General features: G+C 30.5%; 2 protein-coding genes across 2 annotated transcripts in view; one reads left to right on the plus strand and one right to left on the minus strand.

The window, feature by feature from the left end:
- The window catches only part of LOC106683247 (protein Skeletor, isoforms B/C), a gene marked incomplete in the record, with an annotated part of 168,897 nt that overhangs the window by 143,941 nt on the left and 7,414 nt on the right, over nucleotides 1-17,542 (minus strand).
- The window catches only part of LOC106683250 (uncharacterized), a 168,789-nt gene that overhangs the window by 136,667 nt on the left and 14,580 nt on the right, over nucleotides 1-17,542 (plus strand). The gene's annotated exons all lie outside the window — the stretch shown is intronic.

A 17,542-nucleotide genomic window follows, 5' to 3' on the forward strand; every position in this document is an offset into this window, starting at 1 on the left:
GTCTTCATCAGGAAGTTAAGGCTGAGATTCTGGCTAAACTGAAAAATTATTATGTTCACAATGAAAAATTAATAATCAAAAGTTCTCTAAATCAGGAAATTTACTTTTTCAACTATACAAATATTACGAAAAATATAATTATTTTAGAATATTTCCCACAATAGGTCACAATTCATCCCTTGTTATAGATTACAAAGAAAGTGCAACATTTTAGTTAGGTACGTAATTATTTATGAACTTAAAAAGACCAGTTTTTGTACATTTTCAAAAAAAGTTATAACATTTCTGAAGGCCAAACTTCAAAAAAGTCCTTACAAGATTTTATTTTTTTTCCAGAAGGATAAGCTGCCCGATAAAAAAACAAAAAACTCCAAAACCTCTGTTTTCACGAGGAACATTTTCAATCGGAAGCAGAGTGGTACTTTTTGCCTGCTTTCATATGGCATTTACGACGGATTTGGTTTATATAACGAGATTGGCAGCTATTGCCAATTTACAAATATTCAATATATCTGTGTGAATCTAATGCAACCACAGTACATCCTTTCGAGAGGCTGCGGAAAACATTACCAACGTATACTTTTCATGTTTAGTCCATGAAGACTATCAATCAAAACGTTTGATAAAGTATTGTCAACCAAATGATGGAATAATACCATGCTTTCATTCCCAAAACTACATTGAAAATATTTATGCAAATTTTTTTTTATGGAATCCAAAGCCTAGGAAAATAAAACAATCTCCAACTAGTATATATCTTTGATGCGCGGTATTAAGAGCTTAAGTCACTGTTTGAGCATTTGGAGATTATATCGTATTATAGCACCAAACTACCGGTTGGTAATAAGGTCTTTATGCTTCAGATAGACTTACTACTACATTGTTTTATAAAAATATCAATAATTAGATTTTATATAATGTTTTGAACTTTGTTTTTGCTCTCCTGAAAAATTCATATTTTGTACTTGAGCCCTTATGACCGCGCATCAAAGATATATCACCTGGCTTATTAACTGTGTCATTATTCACGTCAGGGTAATGTTTTTTTTTTCGTACCCTCATCTAATTATCCTCAACTCCCAATCAAGATAACGAGTCAATTTTCTTTTATGAGGATTTTCGTGTATTCATTAAGTAACTCAATCCTTTACATACGTTCCTATCTTTACATATTCTCTAATTAACCTCCATAACTTAGTTAAAAAGATCTATTTTAAATGAGATTTTACTAGAACAAATCACCACGGATGTTGCTTTTGTTTAATGATACGTGTTTTCTTCTTTTTATTTCACTTTATTCCACTGACCTCCTGGGTAATTTTTATTCTCAGAACAAACAATTACGGCATGAAGAAATTCCTTGTAATTAATTTTATGGCCCTGTCGTCCTTATTCTAAAAGTTTACGTAGAATCAATTCACAGGACTTTTTCACAGCAACGCTGCTTCTATAATTCTAAACTCATTCAACTAACTTTCAGGGTTATGTTTATTTTTGGGAAAACTTTAATATTTTTATAAATATTATTAATATTTAACTTTTCTGTAAGAATTACTGCGAATGAAGAGTTGATTTGATGAGATATCTCTAGCTTAATGAGAGAAGCTTCTACACAAATTCCATAACTTGTTTTTCTCTGTATATAGACCATTTATGAGGACTTGAAGTTGACATATCTCAATAAAATTTCATTTTTTCCAGTCTATATCTATACATCTCTGTAATATTTAAGGGAAATATGGGATGGTCAGCTTAAAAAATGTGTTGCGCAGACCTGGAACCGGCTATGAAAAACTTTTAACCCGGCTAAATTTTAGTGCAGACACGACATGAGAATTTCACGAGTATATCCTTGGGATTGTAGGTTTATAAAGCAGTAGTAGAGGTAAGATCTGGTTATGTATAACTGCTAAATACTTAGCAATACCTAAGAAGGAGTGTATTGCAAGAGATACGCTCGCCGGAAGGTGGGGTCTATTCCTTTCGTAGGCGTGGCATCCAGTACGCTATAATTCACAGTTGAGAGTTGCTACCACACTCCGTATGGCAGAAATGGATAAGCTGAAAGGATTAAAAAATAAATAAATAAAAGTTAAGAATTACTCAAAGCGTTCTCACATTTTGTCGTCGACATTGGTTTATTGAATTAACAATTAATTCTCAGTCACTTTTTTTTTTGTAAACATTAAATATTCTAAAAAATAATGTTTACTGTTTTTAATAAACACCTTTCTCTATTACATCAGAAACAATTATTCATTTGTGTTAGATTTTATAATTTAATGTTTTCCTTAAAAGAAATTATGAAAACCATTAATTAAAAAATTTACCAAGTTTTATATATTTATTTATTTTTTGGCCAATACTACCGTTGGAGTCCTATACTCCGTAACCATGGTTGGGGGGGGGGGCAAGTTTTTGATTGTGGGACCACCACTCAACGAAAAAAGTCAACGCCCCAGGTCGGATTCGAACGAGAGCCGCCAGCAGATCTCAGATCAGTATGACTGCGCCTAACCACCTGAGCTGACAACCCATTGACCAAGTTAATTCAATTTCATATTCACTCCTTTCTTTTTAGAACAGTAAATATATTTTATAATCCCTAATATTCACATTGAAATGAGTCGAAAGAGAACAGAGAAAGAAGCACGAATTTTCCGAGAACGGCTTAGTGAATATTCATTACAGATACTTATACCAAATTATTGGAAATAACTAAAACTTTTATTCTATTCACACTTGCGATTAAAGGAACTGTTTTACAGATCAATGTGCCTTTAAGGAGCGTAGTCTGTACCCCATCTTTTAGCGTCATTTTTAGAAGAGTAGGGTTGTGGAACCCTCCTAGGTAAATATGTGAATCAATTGCCATACATACATACTATATAAACACTAATAAATCTTTCTCCTCGTTTACAATCTAAAAATCTTGAATATATTAATTAGTTCAAATTGACTAGATATATTTCCTTTAATGCTCTAGTTTTATAAATCGCTCGCAATTTGCTTAGATATTAGACAAGTCGTAAGGAAACTACTTGCTAATATTTTCGTTGTTTAATTGTTTATATTTCTTACCTGTCAGCTGATCCCTCAATAAAAGGAGATTCGAGAGGGTGACCCGATTTTGGAGAAAGATACACTCCTCATTTACATATGTCAAGGGGTTCTTTCAGTTTCTAACCGAGAATTTTTATTGTTTCCGTTGGCGCGACCCACTGGACCTTGAACCGCCGTGGGTTAGCCAACGATTCTAATGGCTCTGTAATGGCTTCGGGAACAGAGTATCAGAAATTTTTTTTATTTAATTATTTAGAAATATAATATCTTCATAAATATATATTTGTTCTGTGTTAAATAAACTGCTAAAGTTAAGATCAAGATTTAACAAGAATCGACAGAAATTTTGAAATATATAACCATAAAAAAGAGTTAATTATAGAATCTAAAGGTCGAGGAACTTCTTTAATTAGTTGAAATATTCACCTATTGGCAGTTCTAAAACAATACCAACTGAAAACAAACGTGTGGATGTAGCACAGGCGCCCTTTGATTTGTGCACAAAAGTCAACACTGGACGGGATGGCCGCAAGTCAATCCAAATAACCCATCGTATGTGCGAATTTGCTATTGTTTGGCAAAATGAGGCACCTTTAGGTTAACGTTTAAAGACACCGTATGTCAATAAACGTTAACCTAATAATGTATGAGTACCTTATAATGCCATTAAACAATAGAAGTGAAAATTTCCAACGTATACATATCTCATTCTTTCTATGTATGTAATTGTTTGTCATTTTGTTAAAGAATGGTGGTGGGGGGGAAATAATATATATTAGTCATACCCAAGAAAAATTTATAAAAATATAACAGTAACTTCTTGAAATGTAATCGAACAAAAGCTGAGACCGACTGTATTTTCATCAAAAACCTAATTCAAAATAGAAGTAAAATTATGAATGGAAAAATATTCGAGTCCAGATCAGATCAGTAAATGTAATGCAGTCCTTAGTCTGAATTTTTAAAACAGCTTTGTTCATGTCTCGACCTACACGTCCCTCAGAATTAAAAAAATAAAATAAAATAAAAAATAATAAAAATAAGTCCCATACTTATAAAATATATATATATGTACCATAATAATTTATATATATTCACACATTATTTATATAATTTTGTAAGAGTTATAATTTTTTAAATATTTGTAATCATATTACTTCTCTTTGAGTATACCAGAATAAGATGGTCATAGTAGTACGAGACAGATAACCACGACTCCTTTTGCCTTTTTTAGTCACTGATACAATCTTTTAGTTAATTTTCTTCGTATGTACATATTTGAAGCAGATATCCCAAAATTCGTTACAATTTGTATGTACCCACATATTACAAATCGAAAATTAAAGTCAATCTTCAATCAAGTTGGTTCCACAATAATTTTCACCCCATCCAGTTCAATAATCTGTTCAACAGTCCTGTCTGATCGCTTTTCTTTTCTTTCAGTGACTAATTTATCTATTTTTTTCTCTTTGATTTTTGTTATATTTTATTTTTACTGTTATGTATTACGCTGTGTTTAGAAATAGTATAAATATAAGTTCAACAGCCTTGGCATAACGTACCATTAATTTTAACCATAAATTGGATTTGAACGATCCTCGAGTCTTAGGTAAGGAAACAGGACATACCACAAACTATTAAAGAAACAGTAAATTTTTAAAATGATTCAAAAAATGAAAGCACACATTATGCCATTATTATTGATATATTTAAAATATAAAAAGTGATAGCTCGCTTAAAAATTAAAGTCTAAAACTAAAAATTTACAAACTTATATATCTAAGAGATGTATTCAGATAGAAATCATTAGAGAGAAAACAAATCATGGAACTAATTTATTCTAAGCTCTATGTTTGGACCGGAAAGGTGCTCACTAGAATTCTGTTTTAAATAATAACTTATAACTATAGCCGAAATCATTACTGATTAGTAAATGTATCAGAGAGCCTGAGAAATGACAGACATGTCAAAAGAAATATACAAGTTTAACTTATAAATTAGAAACATTTAACAATGTATTATGTAGCATAAGTTTACTGGATTTAATTATAATAATTTAATTGCAGAGTAAAATCTTGAAGATAGGCTATAAATCCGAAACCTCGAGATATCGACTGTATATTGAATAGAATTTTTAAATTGTAAAAATATAAAATTTTTACAAGGATTTAATTGAATATTCAACATAATTATTACTCAAAATATAAAAGTTCTTATATAAAACTTATGATGATGAAATGAAATGAAAAATAATTTATTATTCTAGGACTATTACAATGACAAGGGTAATTTTAATTTTATAACAACAGATATTGGCCAAAAAAAAGAGTATGGCCACACTTTTTTATAACTTATATGCAGAAAATAAAAACTTATTGACTAAAAACATAACAAAAAGGTAATTACATAATATCTGTCCTATTATATTGGGTTAGATTGGTGAAGTAAAAGGTAGTTAAATATAAGGATTTTAAGGGGGGGGGGAGAAGGGTTGGTACATGGCGTATGTTAGAGGGAATGGAGTTCCAGAGATATGCAGCTCCTGTAAAAAATGATTTATCAAACGCAGCAGTTCCGTGAAGTAGAGGGTAGATGTCAGATAAACGGGACTTGGTAGAACGGGATTGGACAGAGAATTTGAATTGCAGGTTTTCTAGGATATAGGAGGGGCGTTGAGTACTAATTGCTTGGAATAAAAGGGAAGCTTGGAAATACTTGTATTAGAATAATGGGTAGATCCACTTCAGTTCAGCGTAATACTAGGTTAACTGCGTATCTCTAGTGATCCCGAAAATAAATCGTACTGCGTAATTCATAAGACGTTTAAGTTTAGATTCGAGAATACCCAAGAGTCCACCAGGCAGCCATTGTCAAAGTGGAGGAAACAAGAAAAAAACTAACAGTTGACGAGTTTTAAGTGGAAGGAGATAATGGATTGTATTGAATTGCTTTCGTAGCAATGGTTTCACTGGACATTTGGGCAATGTGTGGTTTACAGGATAAAGTTTGATCAAAAATGACACCAAAATTGTTGAATGACGGATGGAAGGAGATAGGAGTATTGTTTAGAAAAAGGTTGGGGAGTCCTGGGATGGATTTAAGGAGAGAGGGAGATCTAATGATGCGTGTGTTTTCATGGGAAGAATGATCCTGTTGTCCCTCTTCTTCCTCGTCTCCATCTCCCTTATGTACGGAAAGTAGTTGGGTCACAGGAAAATGCCAATCGAAATCGTCCATATTCTTTTACAATTTTGTAATTGTAAATTTGAGTTAGTCACAAAAAGATTAGTTTCAATAGATATCATCAGATTGGTTGAATAATCGGCCCTAGGATTACTTTCATGAAACACCTATAATTAAAATATTACTCACGTATGGCCTCACCCTAATCATTACAAGTTATTGTTTCTAATGAGGACAATGCACCTCGTAACAAGAACTTTAATTCTTTGCGAACAGTATTATCCACTTAAGCTAATAGCAACATAAAAGAACAATGCTCCCAACAGCTACAATAAATCAATTGATCAATACTTCTCAATGCTTTTACAACTGAGGATGAAGTACTTCATACGTATTATTGAATACTCTTTGAAAATATTTCTATAATTAAGAATCTACAATACACCGCAAAATTAAAAATCTCACTATTTGAATGAAGAAGATCTTAAAGATGCTTTGAAATATTAAAGTAGCGTGATAGAAGCTAGCTATAGAAAAGGCAAAAGATGCATGACAGAGCTGACCTCCAACCGCTGATGAAGACACAAAGGAAGTCCAGCAGAGGTGTTTACGGAAGGTGCTATGCTTGCCCCATGACCTTTTCAAATGGTCTTCATGTAGTAAGCAATTGCTTATTGTTAACTTTGAGACAAAACGGCCTTCATGCTCTTTGTCGGAAACGATTGTTTATTCAACGCTTACTTAGAATATATTTGATGAAATAGATCAATTCAGTTCAAATTCATCATTTAGGTGATGCATGAACTGAATTAAAAATAAATAGATATACATATTTAAGCCTATAAATTTATAATTTCAAGAACTATGGTCCGATTTGAAAAAAGATTTTGCAGCACATTGATGCTTTATTGAAGAAGGTTTTAGGCTTTATAACATTATTCTATGACCCTTTAGAACAAAACATTAACCATAGGTCCAGAACCCTCTATAGCTGATACGAGGCACCATGACATCGATGAACCCGTCCTATATGTATAGCTCATCCAATCCATCAACGTAATCTTGTCAAATCAGTGAACTGTAGTTATTCTCTTTAAGTTTTTATTTTATCTAAAACTGTGTAATAAACCTTAAATTGAATTTTAATTAATTTGTATACTTATATATATAAACTCTTCCTCTAAAGTATCTTAAATAGTGGCCATCAGTCCTATCTGATCTATACCTAAATTATTGGCTCTTTCAGGTTCCTTTCTAGATATAGCATAAGGTTTCGACAGGGTGTGGCACAATAGCTTGCTTTTCAAGCTTAAACCCAATTTACCCTAAGCCTTATGCTTAATCCTTAGATTCTACCTGTCTATCCGTTTCTTCCAAGTTCGCTGGTCACAGACATTTCCAACTGTTATCCTATTTAGGTTGGTATCCCTAAGGCAGCGTCTGGGGTCGTGTTCGCTGTATTTTCTTCACCACTGACATTCCTACAATTCCTTCCTTGCAATATTGGCTGATGATACCACCATCTTATTTTCCCAAACAGAAAGGGAAAAATATGCTGCTTGAGTTCTGGCAATGACCAGATTCTCCACTCAAGCCCTGAGCATCTGTGGCTCTAGTGATATCACCCAACTTTTAATATACGTGCCGCAACAGGCAGTGAGGCGCTGGGATATCCTATAGCCCTTTGTGTAGCAAAGCTTGGTTGGGAGTTCCCTAGGCAGAATTTGAATAATTTTTATAGGTATGAATATATTCCAATGACTTTTTACTTTTACTTTTCTTTCTGTTTGCTGATCAATTATTTCATATTGATTATTTTGTGTGTCTAATGATATTTTACTGGTGATGTACAAATATTTTTTACTAATTTTGATGTATACCCGCATTCCTGAACAACACTGCTTTTTTCATTAGTTCCAAGATATTTAAAGAAAGGTCCACGTCGTTAATGCTCTTCAATATCATCTCTAGAATCAAGCCATTAGTAGAGATTATCAAAGACAGCACCCTGACTTTTTTGAGTTCATGTAATTGCTCTAGTTCCTTCCCCACCCCTCTTAGATTCTGATATTTCGGAATTTTTTCAACAACAATCTAACGAATTCTATTATATTAGCATATTTTCCTTCCTTAGAGATAAACAAAATATCAGGTTTGTTTTGAGGAATGGTGATGGCCTGGTCCCATTACCGTTTAGCGCGACGTTTATTATTATTACTTTTAGGCTGTACTTACAATAAGTAATCCAAAATTTAAAATTTCTAGAACGATTCTTGCTGGAAAATTTCAGCCATATTGTTGTGCCTTATTAAATATTCCTTCCCAGCAGCCTGATGTGACATACTGAATTGACTCCGACGCAGTTCTACAATGGCAACGTGATTTCGTAATGGCTTCTCCACTTGTACGGCGTCTGTAAGTCATTGTAACTACACCCCCCTCGCTATCACTTAAATAGTCCTAAATAGCGAAAAGAAATCCTTCTGTCTTAAGAAATAAAGTATCACTTCGAAGCAAAATCAGGGGCATGCCTACATATACTCCCATCCCACTACAGACAAATTATGGTACACCTTCCATGCAGCTCTTTCGATTTTTAATGTTTTACTCCTGAGGGCTCGTTTTTCACTCCCAAGGTATAGAGCAGTATAGCCGCTGTCGAGTGACACAATACTTAAAATGACTCTCCGTGTCTCATTGGCTTTAAAATAGTTTTTTGAGACATTCTTCTTCCTCTCTGCAAGTTTTTAACAAGTTCAAAATCCTTCTTTCCTCCACTTTCCTTGGAAGAAACGTTCTTAACACTGTCGATTACCAAATTATCGTATTTAGTGTTTTAATATTTTTCTGTAATAGCTTTAAAATGTTCTGTAATATATAATAATATTTATGCATCTTTTGAATTGATCATTGAAATCCTTTTTAAATTTTAAAAGGTGGTGTATGCCAAGACATTTGTAGGAATCATCTTCTTTCAGCCTGATTAATGCATCTTAGTAAGCTGCATATTATTTGCATCTTTCAGCTTTATTTTTTTATTTACAGAACAGCACAGAGGTTCCCAACCTTTTTCGGTTTGCGGTTCCCTAAACAGTGGCGCCCTTATTACATCAGGTTTTGTTCTAAATTTTTAACTTTCTTGAAAAATTTTCCTTTTTAAAAGCGATTGCTCATTTAACAGCGAAAAATTAAAGGCAGATACTTACTATTTTCCTACTATTTAGTGACTAAAGCATGAGTGGGGAAGCAGTGCTCGCGTACTAGCTGTTTCAAAAGATGCAGATTGGAAAGAAAACAAAAAAAGACTTGAAAGTTCCTAAATTCTTGGAATTTTATCAGCATACAAGAATTGGAAATTCCAAGAAAATTGCCAATTTATTAATTGAATAATTCGCACACTTTGAGAACCATGTATATATCTAGGCTTATCTTCATATGAACATAACATAGGCTTATCTTCATATGAACATAGGAAGACCTTTACTGTTTCAACAAGACTTTGCAGATCATTCGCATTCCTAGCACACAATTTGGTTTATTTGTATTATTATTCATTTTTTTGTACATATATTTTTTATTTCCCTTTAGTATGGTATCATATTATAATAAATGTAAGTCACATCTTGGTTAATTATTAAGAGCACATTGTGGTTTCATTAAATCATAACATTCTAACAAAATGTTCCATGTTAAATTGATTTAAAACCATTTTTCAATGTAGGTTTTAAATCTGAGCACAGATATTTGTTACTGTGTTAACATAACAAAACATATTTAATGCAGTGTCGATCCATGATGATACTTCATTCTATTAATGATTATCAATAAAATTAGGTGGAATTTATTTAAATAAATCAGTATTTTTTGACATGAATGTAGTCTTCTAGAGAGAAATAAAAATTCTTTTCTAATGGCTATTACAAACCAAAATAATTCTTAAGCAAAAAGGTACTTATATCAAAAAATATTTCAAAGGTGTTTTTACAAATTTCAAAACAATTATCAATTACATAATTTAAGTGTTATTGTTCAAGTAACACCTCTGACCAATGTTGCTGCTACTAGCTAAAACTAAGCATACATGTAATTATTTGGCATACACCAATAGATACAATTTCTCTCATTCCCAGCCATTCTTTTAACAGAAACAGGACTTTGCATAATGTTTCATTTGGTAAGCTGTTTGACACAATTCATCTAATTTTGTAATTTTGTCTGTTGCATCCCTGCATTTCAGTATCTGTCATCTTAAACTGATATTGAGAATAAGGTTCGATTTGCTTATTACTACATAGTTTATTGTGAAATACTAAAAACATGAACATATGTGCCATAAGCTTATAGGCCAGTTAGGTAGGTTACTTAAGATAACCAGTAACATTTCTGGGAAATTGGGAAAACATCTTTTAAAATTGGCTAATAATGAAGTATAGCAGTTTGAGATTCTGCTAGCTGAGTAAGAAAACCTGACACTAGGAAACTAAATTGAATGAATGTTCAAAACATTACATTTAAAGTAAATTATTTGGATAACACTCGTAATAAATAAGAATACTAATCATATTGTCTGGAGATATCAATCACAATTTATATAGTTAAACTTGGCATGGAGAACAGTACTGGAAAGCTAGAAACTAAATAGCTTCTCTTTACCTATCTAACAGAACTAAGATTACCATAAATCCTATTCAAACCCAAATATCATTTGAAAAGTAACACTAATGACAGTACAAAAACTTGATAAACTGACATTATAACAATTTTTATGGTTTCCATTAGTCTGTTTTATGGTCAGTTAAGAACAAAAAAAAAACAAATGTATACTCCACAAACTGTAAATTTTGTTAAAGTTTGACTTGAATATTGGAATTTGTTATATAATAGTGTAGTTTATTATAATTACTTTTCCTTTTTTGGAAGCTGGTGCTACCTCAATAAAATAAATTGAAATATAGATAAATGCAAAGAAGTATAATTTTTCAATATAAATTGTCTTACTTTTTTGGAATATTAACCCCCAATTTACCCCTGAATAGAGTGGAATCAATCATAGATTTAGACTTCCTTTTTACTGTAATTTAAATTTTAAAAATCTTATTTTAGCCATAATTAAAAAAATATTATGGGACCACACTTAATGTCAAATCTGCATACCCTCTATCACTACTTTATCTGTCCATGGTCCGTCTAATTTTAGAATATTGCTGCATTATTTGAAATCCATTTCAGAAACCTAATATTGATGCATTGAAAAGTGTATAAATGCATTTTATACATTTTCCTTGGTTCTGGGAAACAGGTAGGTTTGGTGAAATACCATATGACTCTTTACTAGAAATTGCTGGTCTTAAACTTTCTAACCTGAAGATTAAATTGTGATATAATTTTTGTAAATAAACTTTAACATAATAATATCAATTCACCTGATCTCGAATATTTCGACATTCATGTACCTCATACATCAAACTAGGCAACATTTGACTTTCGCTATAATTTGTCAAAAACGAAATTACATTAAGAACAATATATATTCATTACCAAATGATACCAATTTGTTTCACTTGAGTTTGTTTTAACTAAAAGGTAAGCTTCATGAGAAAAATGAAATAAATCAATCAACTTTCGGCTATCATCACTTTTTACTCTTGTTTCTATGTACTATAAATTATAATTAATATATATATTATAATTATTTATATATACTACAAGTTTTCAGTTTTTATATGTTGTAAAATTAAAATTACCTGTAAAATATATCTATATATGTATTTGTATTTAGATTCATGTAAATAATTTGTATTCTTATCAATGTAAATAATGAGTACTTTTTTAATTTATGTAACTGAGTTTATCCCATGTAAATAAAAATAAAATTAATTGTTAAATTTAAAATCATTTCTAAAGCAACGTAGATAAATGAAATTGATGGACTGCTATGTTACATAAAATTTGAAAATGGCCCTATTAAATAGATAGATCTTACCATACTAATCCTGATTTTCCTTGAGTTTATTATATTATTTTCTCAATGAATACATTTTATATAAACAAAAGTCCTTGACCATCAACTTGAGATCTGCTGAAAAATGCAGGGGAAAAAAGTTATATTTAAATAAAATTTTACATTTTTTATTTTTTGTGATTAGGCCTATAAATCTAAAATAAAAAGAAGCAATAAGAGAGCTTTTGAAAGTACACAGATCTCCTACATTTTTATTTTATTTTTGATTTTTAATACACCCTAGTTAGTAAGCACTAGACATTATTATAGTAAAAAAATGAAATAATTAAAAACATCTATAAATGAGCGCCAGTAGTGGTTATTTTATTTCAAAATAATCCACTTTCTTACGAATGATTTATAATCCAGGCCTGTGGTACATTTTCTGGACAGTTTTGGAGTAGTTCTGGCAATGTGCTCATTTATAATTTTTGGAGTGCTGAGTACAAATTTTAAGTACATAACATCCAATTTTTATTAGACAAAAACTTATAAAATGTATAATTTTTTTTTGGTTTTCCAGTTATAGCATGAAAAGCTTGGATTTTTCAAGCAACATCAATCTATAAAAACTTAAGCAAGAGTAATTATTAATATTTGTAACTTAGTCATTTCCTAGCATTGTTAGTAACTTCGCTTAGTCTAATGACATACTGTTGTGTAAGGATTATAGGAAGAACTCTCATGGAGAATTTAATGAAGTTAATTCTTAAACCGATGAATTTCTGAAGTAATTAGGTCTGTATGCTGACTTATGGAGAATAGGTCAAAACCAAGAAAAGAGACTTATATAATAGTCCATGTCTTTAGGTAGGCACACTGCAGTCTATCTGGTAGAGGAAGCAGCAGTTAATATTTGTCTCCAAACCCAAATTTAAGGATTAATTGGTGGACTAATTATGGTCAAGTAACTATTGTTGCTTGGAGTAGGTATGCAACTCAACCCAAATTAATGGAAAAATATAAAAGCAACCTAAACACTCTCCCCAAATCAATAAGGTCTTGATTGAATAAGAGCCTAATACTAATATTAGCTTCCATTATGAAAAAAGCTTTAGGAGTCAACAGAGATAATGTAATGAATTTAAAATATATATATATTTGGAATCAAAATAACATAACATTAGTACTTTAAATTAATAGTAACTAAATGTTTTTTTTTTTGTTTTTTTTAAATCCAGCTGTTAAAACATTTCTTCACAATATTATTAATATATAAGAGGGTTCAAGTAAGAGTGGTGTTATTGATATTTTTTACTGAAGTCCTGAAAAACAATTTAGAAGGAATAACTATTAAAATAAAGTTAACTAAGTTACATCCTCAATAGTAAACCAATTTATTGGAAGTTGTTCAATTTTTATCAATATTGAAAATTGTATCTATTGACTTACACAAAAGTCGTAAATCATTTTAACAAGTTTAAAATAAATCAAAAATAAAATCTACTTTATAAAATTTACTTCATAATTACGTTTAATCAATTATATTCAACTGGATCTCAGCTCAAAGTTATATAGGTCAATACATCATAATAATACTATAAAAAAAAAAAAAAATCCTATAAAGTTTTTAAAAATGAAGATTAACCATGTAATCGTTTAATCGTCAGTCTTTAATTCTCTCATATGTTTGTGTGGGTAAACATTTATTTATTTATATATGCATATACATATTAAACAGTAATTCTGAGAAACAACAGTTTATCCATATATTACAGAAGTATAAAAGTTTCAAGTTTTTAAATTAAAAAATCAATGGCTTATAAAAGTTCTTTGTATATTATGACTGTTTTTAAAAAATTATCTTACATAATATGATACAATTTAAGAATGATCAAAACATAAATAAATTAATTAGAACCATTACAAAGTAAGCGGGTGAGCTCTTTCAGCCCACAAGAAGTTTTGAATGTCCCTGAAAAGGCTTCAAGTCACAGATACAGGAACGTTTTCACAACCAAAAATAAATTTTGCAAAAGACACCATATCAAGGTGTAAAAACATTGATTATTGCTGAGAAGTTTTAGAATTAAATAATAACTTAATTTATCATAAATTTCATCTCATAATGAACATTTATCATTTAGTAAGCTGTTGCTTAGCCATGCAACATCACCGAACATACAATCCTTTTATATTTTTGAGGCTCTGACAATAGTTTTTAAAAAATAAAAAACCTGTTTTTTCAGCCAGAACTCCAGTTAACATATTAATAGATATCTTAAATTACACAAAAAATTCTAATAAATTACCTAAACTAACCAACAAAAAATTATTTACTAGAGTTATAACAACTATGATGGAGTAGTTTAGAGTCTAATTTTTGGTCAGATGCAATTTTCTTTTCTTTGCTCTTCTTAATTCTTAATAATCTTACTCTTCTTAATGAATTTGTTCTTCTTAACCACCTTACTTTTAAAACTATTAATGTTTAAGGAAACATTTGTTGATGCTTTATAACTATGTTTTTTAAATATATTATAAACTTTTTCTGGTATATTTACAGTCTTAACATTGTTTTTAATCATGAGGAGATATAAATCATTGAAATCCATAATTTTGTGCAAAATTACTTTAAAAACAGGGATATTATGTCTCATTCTAAATCCTAACACTGCATTATACTGAGAAATACTGGATCTTGACATATCGCAAACTGTTGGACCATTAAAACTAATGGTTGTAATACTTTAAATTTCAATTCCTTTTTTCACAATTTTTCTATTACTTGACACGGGTGAAACCCTAAGTTTGTTTAATTGGTGACTGGCATTAGCTGGGAAAGTATTATATATTTTTGTCTTGTACTTTTCGATATCTCTGCTAATACTTGTCTTCGGAGAAAGACTTAAATGCAAATCTAGTGTTTCAAGAACAGGTGCAGTTTCTTCCAATTTTGATTTCATTAGTGATACCTTTCTAGAAACATTCCTCTTTGATTCAGTGAAATCAAACTTTATCTTTTCAAATTCTTCAAATAGCCTTCTTCTAACTCTTTCATGTCTGGACTGAGAAGCTTTATGATAATTAATTAGAATTTGAACAAGGTCTTCTTGCCTGGGAGTACACTCAATAATTTTATTGTTTACAGAATGTAATTTTCCAATTGCATTAATACATGAAATGCCACATATATCAGAATCAGTTTTAAAACCTTTGACTTTATTATATTTTAATTTGTTTTCATTTGAATAACAAACACTGTCTCTTCTTGGAAGTCTGACACTAATTTCCACCTCAGGATTGTTGAGAGTTTCTTTAGAATCTTTACACTTGTTCATAATTATTGTTTTACAACCTAACAGTGCATTTGATTTATTTTATATATAACCATTGGCTGGCATTCCCTCAAATGCTTTAGAATCCCTAACTGGTATGGTTGGGAAAACCTGAAAAAAGAGAATTGTATTTATTCAGAAAATTAATCAAACGAATTTGTATAATCCTTTATTCATGCAATATTAGGATTCTTATAACTAATAAAAATGTTATTGATTCTTACATTTTGCTACAAATAGACAATAGTATTCTTAATTATCATTTGTATAATGTATTGAAAATGCTTATAGCTAATCTTTTTTTTTAAAATAACCTGAAGAGGAGTGGAAAATATACCATCAATGATATCAGAAGGAAAGCCTTCATAAAATTATTATACTAAAATGGAGCAGTCCAGTTAACAATGTCCAGCTTATAAATAAAATGAAGACTATTAAGTCGCATATCAATTTTGTCATAAGTCATTAAACGTTTCTCGTTTCTGCACCAATTTTAATAGAAATATAATTGACCAAAATTATTCACAATAAAACAAATTATCTGAACCTAAAATTTAACCAGAAGATCCTAGGTAACAGAATTTAACATTCTCAGGTAGTTCTTGAACTGGCACGGTTTACTGAATCAAACAAGAGTTGGTTAATGCCCCCACAACGCTCTACGACCAATGGCCTCTTAAAATAATTTTAGGAACTCGAAAAACTTTGTCTTACTTATAGAGAAAAAAAAGTAATATTGGCGCATTATAAAATTTTAAATGAAGGTTTGGGAATCGGTCACCTCTGCCACTTTTCAGATACTTTAGGGTTATCAACGTGTAGTTTGGATTACCGCCTTTTTGAAGGGGCGAAAGTAAATAAATACCCCATCACCCTTAATGTTTCTGATGACTCTTACCTCGTTTAACAACAATCATCTAACCAAAGTTTCCATATCAGCAAAGTATCAATACTCCTGATGCGATATTTTAACTAATAGTATAGAATCGGATGAAAAGTATCGCTATTTCTGATATTGCTATCGATACTCGACGAAGAACATTGATGAATAAAAAAGATATATTGCCTGCTGTGAATATTGCTAAGATCCATTTAAATGATATTTCTTCCTGTCACTTAAGCCCTCCAGATCCTTAAAACTGTCTGTCTACTTTTTTATGTGTAATGGAAAAAAAAAATTTTAATTTCCCTCAATAATTAGGGGAACAAAATATGGTTGAAATATTTTTATATAAGTCACAAATTTTAGTAGCTGAGAAAAAAACAACAAAAATCTCGTATTTGTAAAATCAAGGTGGTTTTGCCACGAAAGAATTTATTTCTTAGAGTAAATTAGAAGAACAATACAAACTTAAAAAAAAAAAAGTTGCTTCTTGATAAAATAAATATTTATTAAAAACTAATTTAAATTATTAAGTAAACCAGGCTTACAGATTTTTTAACCCAAAATAAGGGGAAGATTTTGATTTAGCACACCAAAAAAATTTAGAATTATTAAAACTATCATTGAATAAAAAAAAAAAAAATCAGTTTCGAAAAGGTTCAAAAGGGTTTAAAGACACGAAAAAGAGATTCGTTTAGAAGCTTATCCAATTTGTGCGTTCTTAGACTCAGGACGCGTATTCACTTGAACAAATGGCGGCTGTTTGAAAGCGATAAAAAAATTAATTTTTCTATCGGAGCTCTATATCTTAAAAAGTAGATGCAACACAAGAAAACCTAAGAGAACGTCGTTTAAAGATGAGCAAATGTGCTAAAATATTAGCCATAAAAGAGCTATTTACGTCCAATAGTTCTCGAGATAAAGCTTTTTAAAAAGCAAAATTTCTTAAAAATCTACTGAAAGATTAGTAGTTAGTTAATTTATTTTGAGAAATCTATATCTCAGGAACTAAGAGACGTACAGATGTCTATTAGCAATAAAATTAAAGCTAGTTTAATGTACTATAAAGTGGTTAATTACCTTTACCTCCATAGGAATAGTAGTTTTCAAGATATTTGCTAAAATAACTTGATT

This window comes from Halyomorpha halys, unplaced genomic scaffold (assembly GCF_000696795.3).
Source record: "Halyomorpha halys isolate HHAL.00 unplaced genomic scaffold, Hhal_1.1 Scaffold474.1, whole genome shotgun sequence".
NCBI classification, from domain to species: Eukaryota; Metazoa; Arthropoda; class Insecta; order Hemiptera; family Pentatomidae; genus Halyomorpha; species Halyomorpha halys.